The following is a 16,891-nucleotide window of genomic DNA, read 5'->3' as shown; positions in this document are numbered from 1 at the left end:
CTGACCTTGCTGGGGAGGTTGGCAGGCTGGAGCAGCAGAGCTTGTAGCTCTAAATCTACTGAAAAGCAACAACTTGAAGAAGGAACTATCCATAGCTCAGCTTGAAAAGAAAACATCCCAGATACACGAAAATGCCATCTTACAGTCACTTTACCTGCAGAAGGACACTTTCATGCATCACTGGGATGCAGATGCTTGAATAAGCTTCAGTTTAAATGGAAATTCATCTGGGAAGGGAAGGCAGAGGTCTCCTGTGGGCATGCCCACTCACCAGGAATGCGCTGGGTGACCTGAACAGCTGTGGCACGTGTCTGCAGGTGACACTGCTATTGTTTTACAGCTTCTCACGTGAGCAAGTGAGTCTTGCAAAGATACTCGGGGAGCCCTGGGCTGCCAGAAGTCCTGTGTAAAAGGAGGGGAGTGAGGGAAGCTGCTCTGTGTCCATCTGATTGGAGAGCTTTGTCTCTACTGGAGTCTGGAGAGTGGCTCTGAGGTCAGTCTCCTTCCTCAGGAGCCAGGGAGCTGCTGTTCCATCACATCTCTGCAGATATAAATATGTGCAAAGGTGTTTTTGCACACCCAGCTCACTGCTGCTGCCCAGCAACCTGTTGTCAGTGGGCTGGGGCTGTGAGGTGCCCGTCCCAAAAACAAAAAACTCATGCAGGGCTGGAAGCTTGGGGCAGAGTGTTTGGGAAGTGGCCCAGCAGGTGTGACCCCAGGCCTGGGGGTGCTGGTAGGGAGGGGCTGAGGCAGCTGTGCCCAGGTAACCCAGGAACTCCTGTGGCACCTGGCCCGCATCACGAGCAGTGTGACCAGGGCAGTGGTTGTCCCCCTGTGCTGGGGCCACACCTCGAGCCCTGTGTCCAGTTCTGGTTCGGTTCGGGAAGGACATTGAGCTGCTGAAGCAATAAAGCTGGGGAAGGGTCTGGAGCACAATGAGGAGAGGCTGAGGGAGGTGTGGGGGCTCAGCCTGGAGAGAAGGAGGCTCAGGCGTGTCCTTATCGCTCTGCACAACTCCCTGACAGGAGGGTGTAGCCAGGCGGGGCTCAGGCTCTGCTCCCGGGGAACAGGGGACAGGATCAGAGGGCATCATCTCAAGCTCTGCCAGGGGAGGTTTAGGTTGCATATCAGGAGTAATTTCTTCACAGAAAGGGTGATCAGACATCGGAATGGGCTGCCCAGGGAGGTGCTGGAGTCACCGTCCCGGTGGGTGTTTAAGCAGTGACAGAACGTGGCGCTCGGTGCCGTGGTGTGCCTGACGAGCTGGTGACCCAGCGGAGCCTGGGCTCGGCCATCGCGGAGGTTTTTCCGACCCAGCCGAGGAATCCTGCGGGATCTGCGGCGGGGCCGGGGCCGCTGTCCCTCCCCCCGCGGCGGGCAGGGGGCGCCAGACCCCGCGGAACGAGCGGGGACACGGGGGGGACACGGGAGAGTCCGGGGGACACGGGAGAGTCCAGGGGACACGGGGGACACGGGAGAGTCCGGGGGGACACGGGGGACACAGGGGACACGGGAGAGTCCGGGGGACACGGGGGACACGGGAGAGTCCGGGGGACACGGGGGACACAGGGGACACGGGAGAGTCCGGGGGGACACGGGGGACACGGGAGAGTCCGGGGGGACACGGGAGAGTCCGGGGGGACACGGGAGAGTCCGGGGGACACGGGGGACACGGGAGAGTCCGGGGGGACACGGGAGAGTCCGGGGGAAGCCTGGAGGGACACAAGGGGGGCATAGGGGAGCCCAGGGGACACGGGGGGACACACAGGGGAGGCCAGGGGGACAGGTTCCTCACCCAGAGGGTGGTCAGGCACTGGGACAGGCTCTCCAGGGCAGTGGTCACAGCACCAGCCCAACAAAGGTCAAGAAGTGTTTGGAAATTGTTCTCAGGCACAGGGTGTGACTCTTGGGGTGCCACAGGGCCAGGAGTTAGACTTTGATCCTTGTGTGTCCCTTCCAGCTCGGGATATTCTGTGGGACCCTCGCTCCCATGGGGTGCCAGGGCTGGTCAGAGCCATTGGGGCCAGCCCAGTCTGGATGTGGCTCCTCCACTGGGCCCCTCTGGGCCAGCACCTCTGTGCCAGGGCCAGCACCCGGGGCTGGGCTCTGCACCGAGCTCTTTCTCTCTGGAGCAGCTGACTCTAGGCTCACATTGATTTCCATTTGAGTCAGGCACTGCCTAAAAGGCCCAGAGGGAGTTTGAACAGCATCTGTATTGCTGCAGCTTCCAGAGTGAGCCTTGCCAAGGCTCTCAGGGTGTGAATAGCTGAGGGAATCCCTCTGCAAGCTCCCTCCCAGGGATGCCTTTTTCTAGGTCTCCTGACACAGGGTGTTCTGCTGATTATCAGTGCCAGAGCAAAGAGGTCCTGCCCTGCACAGCCCAGCACCTTCCCAGGTGTGGTTCCACTTCCCTTGGCAGTGCAGGAAAAGGTGTAGCTGTTCTCATCACAGAGCCATGGAATGGCCTGGTTTGGCAGGGACCTTAAAGATCATCTCATCCCACCTCCTGCCATGGGCAGGGACACCTTCCACTGTCCCAGGCTGCTCCAAGACTCCTGCAGCCTCGAACACTTGCAGGGATGCAGGGATTGCACATCTTCTCGGGGCCTTCTTCTGGTGCCTCACCAGCCTCACAATAAAGGATTTCTTCCTAATATCCAATCTAAACCTGCGCTCTGTCAGTTTGAATCCATTCCCTCTTGTCCTGTACCTCCATCCCTTGAAAATTGTCTCTTTCCATGTTTCTTGTTCAGTACCCTCAGGTACTGGAAGGCCACAGTGAGGTCACCCTGAAGCTTCTCCTGTCCAGGCTGAACAATCCCAGCTCTCCCAGCCTTTGCTGCCAGCAGAGCTGCTCCATCCCCCTGCTCATCCTGGAGCCTCCTCTGGACTGATTCCAGCAACTCCAGCTCCTTCCTATGCTGGGATCACAGAGCTGAGGTCTCACCAAAAGCTGTTACAGCAGCAAGGACTGGGGCAGGCTGTCACCTCCTGGCACCTGAATGCATTCCCAGGAGCCACTGTAGAACACCCCTGATGGATTTAGGGTGCTCCTTAGACCCATCCTCACAGCCAGGGCTGGGGCTGTTCCTTGTTCTGCATCCATTCGTGCTCAGCACTGCCTGGCTCCCGAGGCTCTGAGGTTTGCCTTTGCAGTTTCTTCACTTTGCACACTGGTTGCTATTATCAGCCCAGGTTCAAAAAAGTATCTTTAGCAGGAAGTACTAAACCCTTTTTTTATTTTCTTCTTCTTTTTTTTTTTTATTTTTTTTTTTTTTAATTTTTATTTTTTTCCAAGAGGAATGTCTTAGCACGAGTTGAATCTGGTTCCAATGGGTGGTTTCTCATCCATTTTCACCTGACAAAGCTTTTTTTTGTTCTGGCTTGTTTTTTTAACCTTCTAATGCAAAGACTTTACCAGGTCTTTCCACCTCCCTCAGAGTGGTGAAAACCCCTCATTGCTTGTCAGGCTGGTAAAATGGGAGTGAAGAAAGGGACTAAGGCAGTAACTACTTGCTCAAATATTCTGACTTCTTTGTTACTCAGGTGGAAATAGAGGATAAAAAGGAGAAAAGAACTGAAAGAGAATGTTCTGTTTCCTCTGAAAAATTAATCTTTTTTATTGCTGCTGTGGCTTGTAGAGACCTTAAAGTGGATACATAAGACCCTACAGAAAAAAGAAGCAGTTTTTTCAAAAGTTTCATTTTACATTTTTAAAGTAAAAAGTGTTGGGTTGTTTTTTTAGAGGAAAGGTAAAAAAATCCAGTGGAACAGGAGACAAAATTCTGGAAAACAAAGGCATCTGGGGCAAGGTGCTCTGAAGATGGGGCATAAAGGATCAAACCAAAGTACCTAAGGATGACTGGGGTGGAAAGCAATCTACCTGCAGGAGCCTCAGGTGGGAAGGACTAAATTCCCTGAGGAAACCAAGAGCTGCAAGTGGCCCAGGGAGCCTTTGCTGAGCTCCATGGGCTGCCAGGCACAAAGTGCCGTGTCCAGAGCAGGGACCACCCAAATGCTGCCCAGGTGACCACAAGAGCGGCTGTTCCACACTCCCCATCAAAAACCTCACATGGAACGCGGAATATTAAATCCACACGATGAATCCTCTCCTGGCCAACAGCAGTTGGCCATCCCCAGCTGTTCCAGATGTGTTTGCTGTGGGCTGGAGGCCAAGGACAGCTGGCTGCTGCTCGGCGAGGCTCAAGCCACAGCTGCGAAATCCAAGCCAGGAACAGGCATCAGATGGCGAAAAATTCCTCCCCAGAGCCTGTGGTGAGACCTCATTGGTGTGGCAGTGGTAGGAGGGGTTAGCAGAGCTTGCAGGGTGTGCTTTTCACGGTTTTTAGGATGTCTGGAGTCTGCTTCCACAGAACTTTTAGGATGTCAGCCCTGCTTTCACACGTGTGCCTTTCCACCTTTTCATTTGCCCACTGCTCCTCTCCCCTGACCTCTGCACTCTGGATATCTATTCTTTTACAGCCAGGGGTTTTAGAGTAAATGAAGTACTCTTAGGTCAGCCTTTTCAACAAGTTGTTCTTCCTTGCCAGCAGCTGAGCTTTTTTGCAAACCTGGTATTCTCTACCTTGATTTCATTAATCTTTTTGGCCTAAAAGTTTTCTTTTGTGGTGCTTGGGTTCTTGTTTGGGTTTTTATTATTTTTTGCTTTTGTTTTTCTGTGATGTTTCTGTTGTTTGTGCTTTTTTTTTATTTTTATTTTTTCTACCTTAACTTTTAACCTTCTGCTCTTTGCCAAGCATTTCTCTGCTATGCATCCAGTCATTACTGAAACATTTTAGCAGCGAAGCCTGAAGTTTAGGGATATGAAATTTGAATCTGCCTCTCTTACCTTACCCCACCCCTTGCTGTGCATATGCATCAATACAGCCCAATTATGTGACCCCCACTGCTCTTCTCTCCAGCACCTCTGCCTCTCTGAGCACTTGCATCCTATGTGGCTTCTAGGGTTTTCTCTCTTCCCTATTGTACAATCCTCTCCTTTGCTCGGTAGTACTCATCACTATTGTGTTAGAGTGCTTCACACATGGTAATGAATTTAATTTCACACCACCACTACTGGAAGACAGGTTATTTTTAGCCTCTCTTGAAATTTGTGAGAATTGACGTGCAGAGCTTCAAGCAGGAGAGCACTGGATGCTTTTGGCTGTCAATCTGGAGATCTCTGGGGTCATGATTTTGTAGCACTTAACCCCAGAGGGTTCTCTGCAGGGCAGCTGCCTCTGAGTAAGAATAAGAAGTGCCTGGCACACCTGCAAGTCAGACCCAGGATGTCTCTGGGAACCAAAGCAAGTGGCTCCCTATGGAAACTTGGGATCAAACCCTTCTGTGAGAGCCAGAGGCAGCATCTGCTCCCACAGTGTGCCCTCACAAGAGGAGCATCCTCTGTCTTCCTGCAGCTTCATGGCTGGCTGCTGTTTGTCCCTTGTTATCAGCTACAAAGAGCAGCTCCCTGTAAACAGGAGCTGCTGCTCCTGCATGGTGCTGATTCTGCCTGGGACAGATACATCTGGCTGGCTGGACGAGCTGGAGGTGCTGTGGTGTGGTAGCAGGGTGCTGTAATTAAACACTCTCGTAATTTGCTGCCCTTCTATCTGTGTATGAGGGCACTGGGGGCAGCTCTGAATCCTGGCACTCCTGATTGCAGTGCTTGACTCTCTGACCTCGTGGATATTGCTTCTGGAGAGGCTTCACAGGCTGTTGGCAGCAGGCACTTGTGGCCATCACAGGGCTCTGCTCCCCTCCCCAGGTGCCCTGGATGCTCTTTATGACCCAAAGTCCTGTGTTTTCAGCCCAGCATTTGACCAGTGTGGCCTTGTCTGAGCTGCTCCTACTTCCCCCACCAACCCCAAAATCCCTGCGCCCACAGCTACAGCTGTCACCCACTGGACTCCTTCTCATCCTTTTCAATTTTTCCAGGTCTTCCCACCCCTCCAAATACATTCCTCAGCTTTCTTTGTCAGCTCAAAGGAGACCCTGCTCTCATCGCAGCTGGGGAAGCTGAGCTCAGTTTACAGCTGCCACCAAACAGAGAAGCCTCCTGTCACAAAGGTGCTGGAGGATAAATCCTAAGGGAAGAATGAGCTCTGCACTCAGGACCTACCACACCTGGACACCGAGTGTATCCCACCCAAAGCAGATTTATCCAGTGTGTGCTCTTTAAAGGGCACTCAGGTCGGTTCAGGGCTGCGTGGAGCCCAGCTCCCTGCAGCAGTACGGGAAATACACGTTCCTTTGTCCCTGGCATTTCTGCTCCTGTTAATAGTGATGTTGGCCAACACTGTATCAGGGATAATGATATGGACTTCAGGCAGTGCCATGTGATCATTTTCCTGGTGGATCGATGCTGGGGTTGGCTCGGCAACACAGCCACAGAGCACGGAGGTCAGCAGGAGATGGGAGAGCAGTGCAAGTGAAAAGGAAGGTGGCAACTCCTGCTGGAATATGTGACTAATTGCTGTGCTTTGAATCCAGGGGATTTGAGAAATGTCTGTACAGAGGCTGATTAATTAGTGGTGATGCCATTCTACTGGCAATCCCAGGGCAGGCCAGCTGAAACATCACCTTTGGATGTAGATATAATCCTCAACAGAGCGTTCTGCATTGGAGTGCATAATGTGGAGCTGCTTTAACACAGCCACAGGGAAGCTGAAAATGCTGCCACTGCCAGGGCAGGGAGAGGGAGTTTGCCCTTTTGTTTTGCAGTTTGATTGAGGAGCGTGAGTCCGTGCCTGTCTGAGGGTGATCGCTTGGACTTTCTGAGTCCTGGAGAAGCTGTAGCTTCAGCAGGTTACCCTGCTGCTCAGCAAGAGCTTTCCTGTAGCAAGCCCCTCCCTGGCTTCTTTGGCATCTGGAGACTGCTTTACTAAACCCCTACACCCTCAAAAAAAATAGGAAGGGGTGAACTTTTGCAGTTCTATGGTGCTGGGCTGAACGCAGGGCTGCCTTGCTGAACTTTATTGCTGTGCCCTGCAGGAAGAAGCTGGAATTTGGATCAATCTTTGCAGGTTGACAAAATGGCCCTTTGGTAAAAGCTTCCTCAGCTGGGGACAAAGCTTCCACCATTCCTTTCTTATAGTGTTGAAGTGCAAAACATGGGAGGGCTTCTCTTCCACCAATTGTCTGCCAAAGCCTTTTCTGCCTGGAGGCTGCTTTGGCTTTGTGGAAAAAGGTAGAAATAAGCACAGGACTTCTGGGGCTGTTGGGGTGAAGTAGAGCCAAACCTCCTCCTTCCCCCACAGCTTCTCTTCAGCGTCTTCTCATAGGTTCTGCTTTCTTCCCACTTGATTTTTTTTTTCTCCTCCTCTTTATATAATTTTTTTCAATTTTGTTGTTGGCAGCTCCTCTGTTTCAGATCCTCTTCAAACTTAATTAATGTGCTGCTTATTCCCTCTTCCAGATCGGTAATTATTATACTTAATAAGACCAGATCTAGTCCTGATCTGTGCATTACCTCCTGCTATCTCAACCCTTCCCAGCTTGTCAGGATGCTACAGCTCACAGCAATGCAGCAGCACATCAGTCCGTGCAAAAAGGTCACAGGGGCTTCCTTGGCAAATAAAGAGCAAAAATATGTCAGACCTAGGGAAACCCAGCTTGTGTTGTTAAACAGAAGGTGGAAAGAGAAGCTGCTGGGGTGGTTCTTTTCCTACCACAGCTCCTGACACTTTGGATGGATCCAGATTTGCAAATCCACAGAGCAAGGTCCCTTCTCCTGGCAGAACACGTGAGCCTGCTCCCTCTGTGGAACGGGACTGTGGGCTCCTGGAATTCAGCAGAGCTTTTCTTTTCTCTCTGCCTTCCTAATTATCATCTCTGCATCTGCTAATTGTCAGGTTTTCATCAAAAATCTTGGTGGTTTGCACGCAGAGAAATTTCCATTTATGGAAGAGTGGGGAAAAATACCCCTGTCCTACTGACAAGCTCTGTCTGGGGCCCTTTGAGGACCTTGGAGATGCTCCACATCACCAAACGCCCCCTCCATCGCCTCCTCCAGACCAGGGGAGCTTTCTGGGGGTTGTGTAGCTAATGCCTAATGCTTCCCACTGATCTTTTGTGTAAGAAAAGTAACAAAGCAGCCTGATTAACCGGGATTGAAGGAATTAAGCCCGTGTTTGTGGAGATAGTGATCAATGAGGTCCCTTTTAACACACTTGTTACTCTGGGCTCCCTTTGATTGGCATTACAGGAGCTACACACCATAAATTACCTTGATGGATTCCCCTGTGCACCTGAATTTAAAAGAGATGAGGCAGAAGGTTATTTTAGTTAATATTCCAGTGTGTGACTTGCCAGGTGCTGTGCAGCTTCTGCCTTGACTCACAACCTCTGTTCTTTCACTTCTCAAGTCCTGTCCCACAGAAACAGCACTGCAGCTGCCCTTGAACGTGCCTCTGGGCTTTCTGTGGCTCCCACATTCCCTGGCCCAAGAGTCCTTTCTGCCTGGACCATTCCCTAAACAGTTTGTGCCTTGAGGAGGGAGCAAGTGCTGTGAGGCTGAGGCAGATTAATTACTGACACAAACCCTTGGCAGGACCTAGCAGCTACTCCCAGGTGACCAGCTGGGGCTGCTGGCATGGAGAATTGGCTAAAGAAGCATTCCTGGGTGCATGTGGGTCCACGGGAGAAATTTTGGTGCCCCCCACTGCAGCCCATTAGCTCAGTGAAGTGAGAGGCTGCCTTCCTCAGATTAGAAAGCACTTGAGGATGTCATTTACTCAGGCAGATTTCCCAGCTGAATGAGCATTCTTATTCCACTAATTACAAATCAAGAGGGTGATGTGTGCATTGGCTCCCAGACAGGAGGAGCCCTCCTCCCTAATGGTGGGGCTGGCTGGACTGGGGAAGCAGAAGGGATCCTGACCATTATTATCCTCTCCTCTCCTATCAGCTGGAACAAAGTAAAGCTCCCTCTGGTAAATCCTGCAAAGTCTGGTGCTCAGCTGCTGCAGCCTGGTGCTCTCAATGTTGCTGGGCCCACGTCCAGCCCTGCAGGTGAATTCTGGGGCTCACTCAGAGCCAGGACCCCGACTTGTTCTGTGGAGTCACCAGAATAGCCCAGCATCTCACATGAAGGGAACAACTGACCTGGATCTTCAGTAGTGACCAATGCTGCCTTATTCAAACTGTTTTCAGCTGGTGTGGGAGGGAGAAGACATAGGAAAAGTTGCTGGTTTGGATTTCCCAGTACTGAACGCTGGTGGGTTTTGGGATGTGGAGTGGAAACCACACAGCCCAAGCAGCTTCAGGGCTTCCTGCTGCTAGGGCTGTTCTGGATCACACAGCTTGGCCTGTTGTGAGTATTGCTGGTTTGGGGGAAGTTACAGCATCTCTTTTTTCATTTTGAATGTCCCTGGGTCTGTGTTTTCCTACTTGGCTGAGGCAGGCTGCATTTCCAGAGGCTCCACGTCCCACTGCCAGGCACTGAGAGCAGCAGAACATCTGCCTGTCTCCGTGCCCTGGGGCACTTCCTCCCGTGCAGAGCTGTTCTGCTCCTCTGTGAACCTTCCTGTCACCAAAAGCCCAACTCCCCTGTTTGGCTGTGAGCTGTTTACACCAAACACCCCCTCCTGAAGCAGGCAGGCCCTGGGAGAGCGCTGATCAGCTGGCCATTTATAGTCACAGCTCCAGCTGGCTCCTCCAGAGCGCTGTGCCAGGGAGGAGTTCCAGCTGCCCGCCCTGGGACCCGCTGCCTCGTGCCTGCCTCGGTGCTGGCCCAGTTCTGGCAGCAAACCGGTGCTGGGGTGTCTAATGCATGTGACTGAGTGTGTTCCAGAGGGTGGGGATCTCCACCAGCCCTGGGGAAGCTAGGGAAGGCCAGGAGCTGGACTGATGGCTAAGCCAGTCCCCCAGGCCTGGCACCAGCTGTGCAGCATGAGGCTCTGAGCTGCTCCTTTTCTTTGTGCCTTTCTGCCAGGACGAGGCCAACACGCCAACCATTTCTGAGAATGATGCCTTAAGTTTTTAGCTTTTATATTTTTCAGCTCCTGTACTGCATTAGTGTAAAACTGAACTCCATGTAGAGTGTTGGCAAGCTCCCTCCACAGTTTGGTCAGACAAAATAATCCTTCCAGGCCTGAGAGCCAAGGACACCTCCCAGCCTCAGGCCCCAACAAGTATGAACAAAAGTGAATTGGGGGCAAGCAAACTTGGGGAATGTGACTTCGTTACCTGAAGCTGTAATTGGACAATTAACCACTGATATGCAAATAGAGCAAACTTACATCTGCCCAAAAACTGGTGACCATCTTGGGTGTAGCCTCTGTGAGGCTTTTGCACTGCCCAGGGTGTACCTGTTAAAGGCCTTTAATAAATCCCCACTTTAATCCTTTAACTCAGCCTAGCCTCTGTTCTAGGCAGCCAGTCCAGGTATCAAGAAGTTTCTCCTTTCATTAACCACTGAGTTGCCGGGTCAGCCTCAGCTTCCATGAGGGTGGCCCCAGCAGCCAGGGCCTGGAGTGGCCTGGCCCTTGCAGCCACCTTCATAGCAATTAATATTAAGAGCTCTTATTACCTGTGTCTCTGCTGGTTTTTCTCAGCTAATTAGAGCTGATAAAACCCACTCACTGTTAGGCACTGCCTCAGCCTTCCTGTGCTCCCTGTGAACGTCACCAAACGTGTCAACATCTGAATCCTTCCAGGGACCCTGGCACAGGCAGTGTGGTGACATTTAGAGCTCTTGTTAGAGAGGTTCAAGTGAGGTCTTTGGGAATCTTCTGCTCTGCTGCTGACAGGCTCTATCACAACCACACTGCATGGGTGACTCTCCTGCTTGATGGAGAGGATCCTGAAACGTCTGTTTTGAGAGAAATGCACTCAGAGTCCAGATGTGGGGGGTCCTGAGTGCACCAGAGTTCACTCTTCCCTGGGGATTTGTTCTCCTAATGGCCTTTGCACCCGAAGCTCAGCAGCATCTTTGTGCCAGAAGGCTGCTGATGTAAACTGAGCTCGGTTTATCAAGCTGTGATGAGACCAGGGTCTCCTCTGAGTTGCCAAAGAAAGCTGAGGAGAGTATTTGGAACGAAGACCTGGTATCATGTATGCATGAAACATGAACAGAGGGCACTTTCCAAACGCTTCAGCTGGCGTTGTCAACCCCAGCAATTTTTAGTGTGAACCTCCTCATATCTGGCCCTGTTTCAAGTTCCAGGTTTTGGCTCCACGCCACTCGATTCCTTCTGAATAAAAATTGAGTTCACAGCTTTGTGGGTGCAGAGAAAAACTCAGAATGACCCTGGATCAGAAAAAAATGAAGCATAAACAGGGACTCTCAAAGCCAACCTTTGTAAGCACTCGATTTAGGTGTTAGGTATCTAAATTGTTTAAGAATATTTGGAGTTGACAAGCATGTGCAACGTTAGAAATAGAAATGCTGAGGCATCGAAAACCTTATGACTCCACAGGGGGATTTTTGAACTGATGCTGCTGTTGTAGCTGCAGAGCAGAAAACAGGGAGTATGCGAACAGGTCTTTCTCTCCAGGTTTATTTTTGCTCTTGCCAAGGGACTGCAGGACAAATACAGTCTCTTTCAGGCCCATTAGCTTTTATGAATTTGCTCCACTGCCAGCACATAGCTTTTGAATTTTGCGACAGCTCCCCCTGCTAAAAGAACTCTGGTATTTCTCCATGTAGTTGGACCTGGCTTCTGGAGATTTGGACGACATGTTTTGTCATAGAAACAAGACTCCAGCTCTCTGCTTTACCAGGATCTGCCTAGACACAGCCCTTGAGCTCTGCAGTGCCTTGCAGGAAGGGATTTTTAGCTCTGTGAGGTGTTGTCTGTGTATGAATGCTGACCATCTGTGTGAAATGAAGATTTACAGTCATCCTAATGGGCATTGCTGGGTTTCCTTGGGCATGTCTAAGCTGTTGGTAAACCCTCAGATACACTGGAACCCTCACCTAAGGCAATAGAGATTGTGGTCTTGTGTAGAAACACTGCAAGCATCCCTCAGGATTATATATCAGTAGATATATTGATCAATTCCTTTCTGGGAATGTGGAAAGGTGAGGGAAGAAAAAAATCTTTTCCACTAGTGCATGTTTGCTTGTGGATTGTGAGTGACCTCAGGTGAGCCACTGGATGGCTGTGCCTTAGCCCATCACCTTCTCACCAGCACAGCCCTTCAGTGCCCCAACAGCTTCTCAAAATGATGATTTTCCTCACTTTCCTCACCAGGCTGCTTCTTCAGTTGCCTGAACTTCTGGTGACAGGAGCCACCTTTGTATTTGTCGTGCCAGGATTTAGTCCCAGCATTATCAGGTGCTTGGAATTTATGGATGAAGTGACAATCTGCATAACACGTGGGATGCAAAGCAAAAGCGCTCTTCATTTTCTGAGGTTTAGAGGGGGAGTTTCAGCAGCAAGAACACGTTTTGCTGTTCTTTGTTCTCTTTCACCCTTTTGAGAGGGTGAAAGGAGCAAGTCCTGTAGCCCCTTCTCATGAGGGAAAAGGGAAAGTCTGTCCTTGTGGGGACCAGCAGATTGTAGTCGCCTGCTTTGAGCTGTGCTGGGCTAAAACAGCTCTTGAGCTGTTTCAGGACACCAGGGAGAGCACAGCATTTCAGGTGGCTTTTGTCCCCTCAGGACAGGCTTCGAGGGCTTCACCATGGACGTGGAGGGGCAGCAGCTGCCTTCCCAAGGGGAAGGAGGTAGTGCCTTTCTCCCTCAGCCCAGTGCCACTGTGGGGCTGTCCCTGCACCCTGCTCCCTGCCCAAAGGCATGGGTGCCTCCAAACCACCAGCTTTTGGATGCTGGTTCTCTGGATGGATATTAGACTTCACTCGAGGGGCGAAAATGTGGTGCCACAGATGGCAAAGAGCAGCCCCAGGCGGGAGGATGGGACGATCAGTGGCATCCAGGGCGAGCCGTGACCCCGTGTCCGAGCAAGGATGAAGGCGGGTGGCTGATTTATGGCAGAGAGGAGCCGGGGGTCTCTCCGAGTGGAGCTGGAGGCGAGTTGCCATGGAGATGGGCTAATAAAGCACAGGCAGCAGCCAGCTCTGACGCTGCTCTGGTTGCAAAGAGCGGGCGGGTGGGGAGAAGGGGCAGCCACCACGTGGGGATGGAGAGAGAGAGAAGGTGACACCAGGAGAGTGGGAGAAGAGTTTTGTCTGTAAGGCAGTTGAGTTGTCCCTGGGTGCTTTAAGAGTAGAAGGGAATGGGAGAAGAGAGCCCTCCTCTCCCAGCTCTTTGGGAAGCAGGACATCATCAGGGTGCTCCTTGGCGGTGAGGGACAGGCGGCTTTCAAGGAAAGGCAGAGGATCTTTGTTCTGGCCACCTGTCTGCAGGCTGGCTGCTTTCCCTGGCAGCAGGAGAGGGCTCTAAAGTGGATGTCAGCTTGCAAGGACCCCCTCACACAGGACTGGCACAAAGGACTCTGCTGGGCCCAGCATTGGCACGCCAGCCGCTCCATGCCAAGGCGAGTGCCTGAACGCCAGCACGACATTTGTAACTGCAGCGCCCTCCCTGTGCTGATGATCTTTCGTCCTTGGAGCGGCTCTGTGCCTCCATGTGGGAGGTGTTAGTGGGACATGTCCCTCCCAGCTCGCTGCCCTCCTGCCTTTCAGTGCTGGGGAAGGTCAGCTGTGCCCTGGCCCAGCCCTTCTCTGCAATAGAACTGCAGCCAGCTTCCTTGGATGCTGGCTTGGGGTGTAGGGTGGGAAGACTGGGGATGACCTGGACCTGCCTCCAAGCGCTGTGTGTCCTGGAGGTTTGCTGCACATCCCTAAGCTCTTGCTCCAACCTGCACCTGCAGAATGGACCCTCCTGCTCTGCTGTTGAAGAGCTCAGATCTGCAATTCCATTCTGTTCAAGGGCATTGCAGCATGGACCTAAAAGCAAGCAGACTTTTATTCTGGCTTGTTGAGCAGGTTGATGGGAGGGAAAGGCTTTGCTAATTATTAGCAAGGTATTCCCAGGCTGCTGTACTTCCATTTTGAGAGATTACTCTTCAATAATATGGTGATTGCCACATTTTAACCTTGATCACCATAAGAAAGGTTTTCCCTCAAAGCCATGAGCCCCTGGACTGTGCCAGAGTTCAGAGAGGTGTTCTAGCAGGTAAAGGCAGAGATGGGGAGGTTAGATAGTTTAAAAAAGAAATTAAAAGCCTTACAATGGAGAGACGCATTAAAAGATAATTGCTTACAGATTTCACAAGATGTTTTTATGTCTCTTAAACTGATGAATGTATCCACAGAGACTGATACTCTTAATGGAGGGTTACCTTTACTTCTAAATAGAGCAGAGATCAAGGCAATTACAACTAGATATTGATAACACGACCCCTACCCCCAGAGAAAAGGTTGTCTAAAATTGGACTTCTTAAGCTACCTAATGCTTCCCTGGCCAAAGCTTCTTCCTTCCATCCTGACAGCATCCCCTGGTGTCCAGATCCCTCCTGTGCTACTGCTGGATAGCCCTTATGTCTTTAATTCCATCATGCACTGTCCAGATGGTGGGAGCACTCACCTCCCTTGTGGCTCAGATGGTTTTCGGCACTGGTTGGGATAGAGGAGGATATCCACAGCCTCCCTTGATGTCTCTGCAGGGCTAACAGGTGGGATGAGCAAATCACGAGGAGCATGAAGATTTTTGTGATCTCTGGCACAGCCTCTCTACTCCAGGAGGGCTTTGACTGGTGGATATTTTGATTAATGGTTTGGCAGCTGGAAGCAGACCTTGCTGTGGTGCACAGGTGCCTGCTCTGCCGAGGGTTTGCATCAGCTGGTTATGGCATGGATCAGCGCACCTGGAGGGGCAGAAAGGGTTACAAAGAGCATAACCACAGACCTCCTAATTTGGGAGGTGTACCTTTCTCAGGTGCTGCACCTCTTGCTCTGCTCTTAGCAACTCACTGTGCATGTGGTGCTTTCTTTTCTGCCTGACTCCAATTAGTCTCTTCCCCACCTTTGTAAGAACCTGGCGGGTGCTGTGGCTACAAGGGGAGTGGTTCAACTTGATATTTAGATTCTTGGAAAAGCTCTTCCAATAAAGGGCCTTACGCCCCAGACTCGTTCAGGCTGCTGGCAGTGTCAGGGAACCTGCGAGCAGGGGAGGCAGCGTTTGGTGAAGGCATCTCAGGGCAGAGTGAGAGATGTTGCTCCTGGGGAAATCTGTCTGACTGTTGCTCGTGGAAGAACAGGCCTTAAGAGGAGCATGGTTTTTGCTGCCTCTGACTGTTGTTAGCAGTACTTAAACGTGTAAATCTTGGAATGTTCTTCAATACGAGCCATTTAAAATCCTGAGTCACTTCTGTCTCCGGATATGCCTGTCTCGCTGATTCTGTTTCATGCCTCTTCTCATATCCAAGGCAGCTCATGCCAGCAGCTGAATCAGTTTGGAAAAGAGGAGGAATAAGTGTTAGGACAATTTCTGCTCTCAGCCCCACCAATGTCCTTGAGTAGGCCAGGTCCCCTGTCTGGGTGTGGTGATCCTGGTATTCTCCAGTGGAGCACCACCTCCCAGTGGGAAGATGGTGGGCCAGATCCCTGGGGCTTTTAGCTAAGGGAATGGCTGGGCCTTGGGACTCCCTCTGGGCTCTTCCCTGTTCCCTTGCCAACACTCTTTTGTTCACAAGCATATAAATGAGGAACAGAAGACGTGGCTTGGAGGAAACGTGGATGTAAGCAGGAATTCCGTGTGAGGAGCTACGGCCAAATTGTGCTGCTCACAGGGCTCTTCCTTAGCTGACCATGCCCTGAGCAGGACAGTGAATTAGCTGCTGATGTCCTGAAATCTCTTCCAATGTGAGTTTTCCTATGATCCTATGATTTGTCCTAGTTTTGGAGACCAGTAAAAAGCTCCTCTGCTGGCATGCACACACAGCTGTCTTCTTGAGTGATGCTTTATATTATGGCAGGAGGAATTCAATGCAGAAACAGACTTTTTTAAATGGCAGCAGCCCTACACCATGTACTGGGTGCTGTCATTCATGTGTGAACAGCCTAAGGACAATTAAAACATCGGCTGTCCACACCAGATCTCTGAAGTCAGATCTCTGCTGCTCAGGCAAAATATTTTTCAGAGGACAGAAAATAACAACTTGGAGGTCTTGCTGCTACTGCAAAATTGTCCTGTGAGTATTTAATCTCCATTGTCTGGGGTTGGATGTGATGTTGAGGGCTGGAGAAACTTATCTTGATTAGGGTTTGTGGTTCAGAGTTCCTGTAAGTGAGCTGAGTGTCGCAGTAACACTGAAGATGCTTCCTGATCTGGTCTAAAACGTGGCAGATTTGACTGTGGGGGCAGTGACCGGTTTTTGTTCAAGATGTTGGTCTTCAGATCTTGTGAGCTCCTCGGGATTTGCCTGTGAACCCTGCCCAGCAGAGGAAAGCAGAACTCTGCTGGCATTTAACCTGCTGCTTACAGAGACCTCTGGATACATGGATTAGTAAAGACCATCCTCAGATCACAGGGAGATGAAATTTGGGTTTGAAAGAGAGATGGGGTTCTCTTCCCTCATGAAACAGTAGTTCAGGAATGTCATGACAAATACTCTTATCTCACCAAAGTCAGGATGGCTGTGGTCTGCAGGGATGAGGTAGAAGCACGATTGCCCTTAACTTTCTCCTGGAAACAAGAACAGGGTCGTTTTCTAATACCTCAGTGCAGAGAACTCACAGTTAAATTGGATTTAATCACCCATGCCTTGAGGGCCCTTGTCCTGAAGTATGTTTCCGTGTTATTTTAAGTATTCAAAACCAGGAGTATTTTATAGAGGAGCTCTGGGGTGGTGAGCAATGCCTGCAGCGATGCTCCATTGGCTCACCCCGCACCCTCAGTGATGGAGGGCTGGTTCTGCACCTTGGAGTCAACTGCGGCTGAGCCTTGCGGTGCGTGTTTAACAGAGAGAGCTCTGCAGGGACAAT

Source organism: Pseudopodoces humilis, chromosome 15 (assembly GCF_049639895.1).
Source record: "Pseudopodoces humilis isolate 2021_Gansu_Grassland_sample_001 chromosome 15, ASM4963989v1, whole genome shotgun sequence".
Classification (NCBI taxonomy): Eukaryota; Metazoa; Chordata; class Aves; order Passeriformes; family Paridae; genus Pseudopodoces; species Pseudopodoces humilis.
This window is presented reverse-complemented; position numbering follows the sequence as displayed.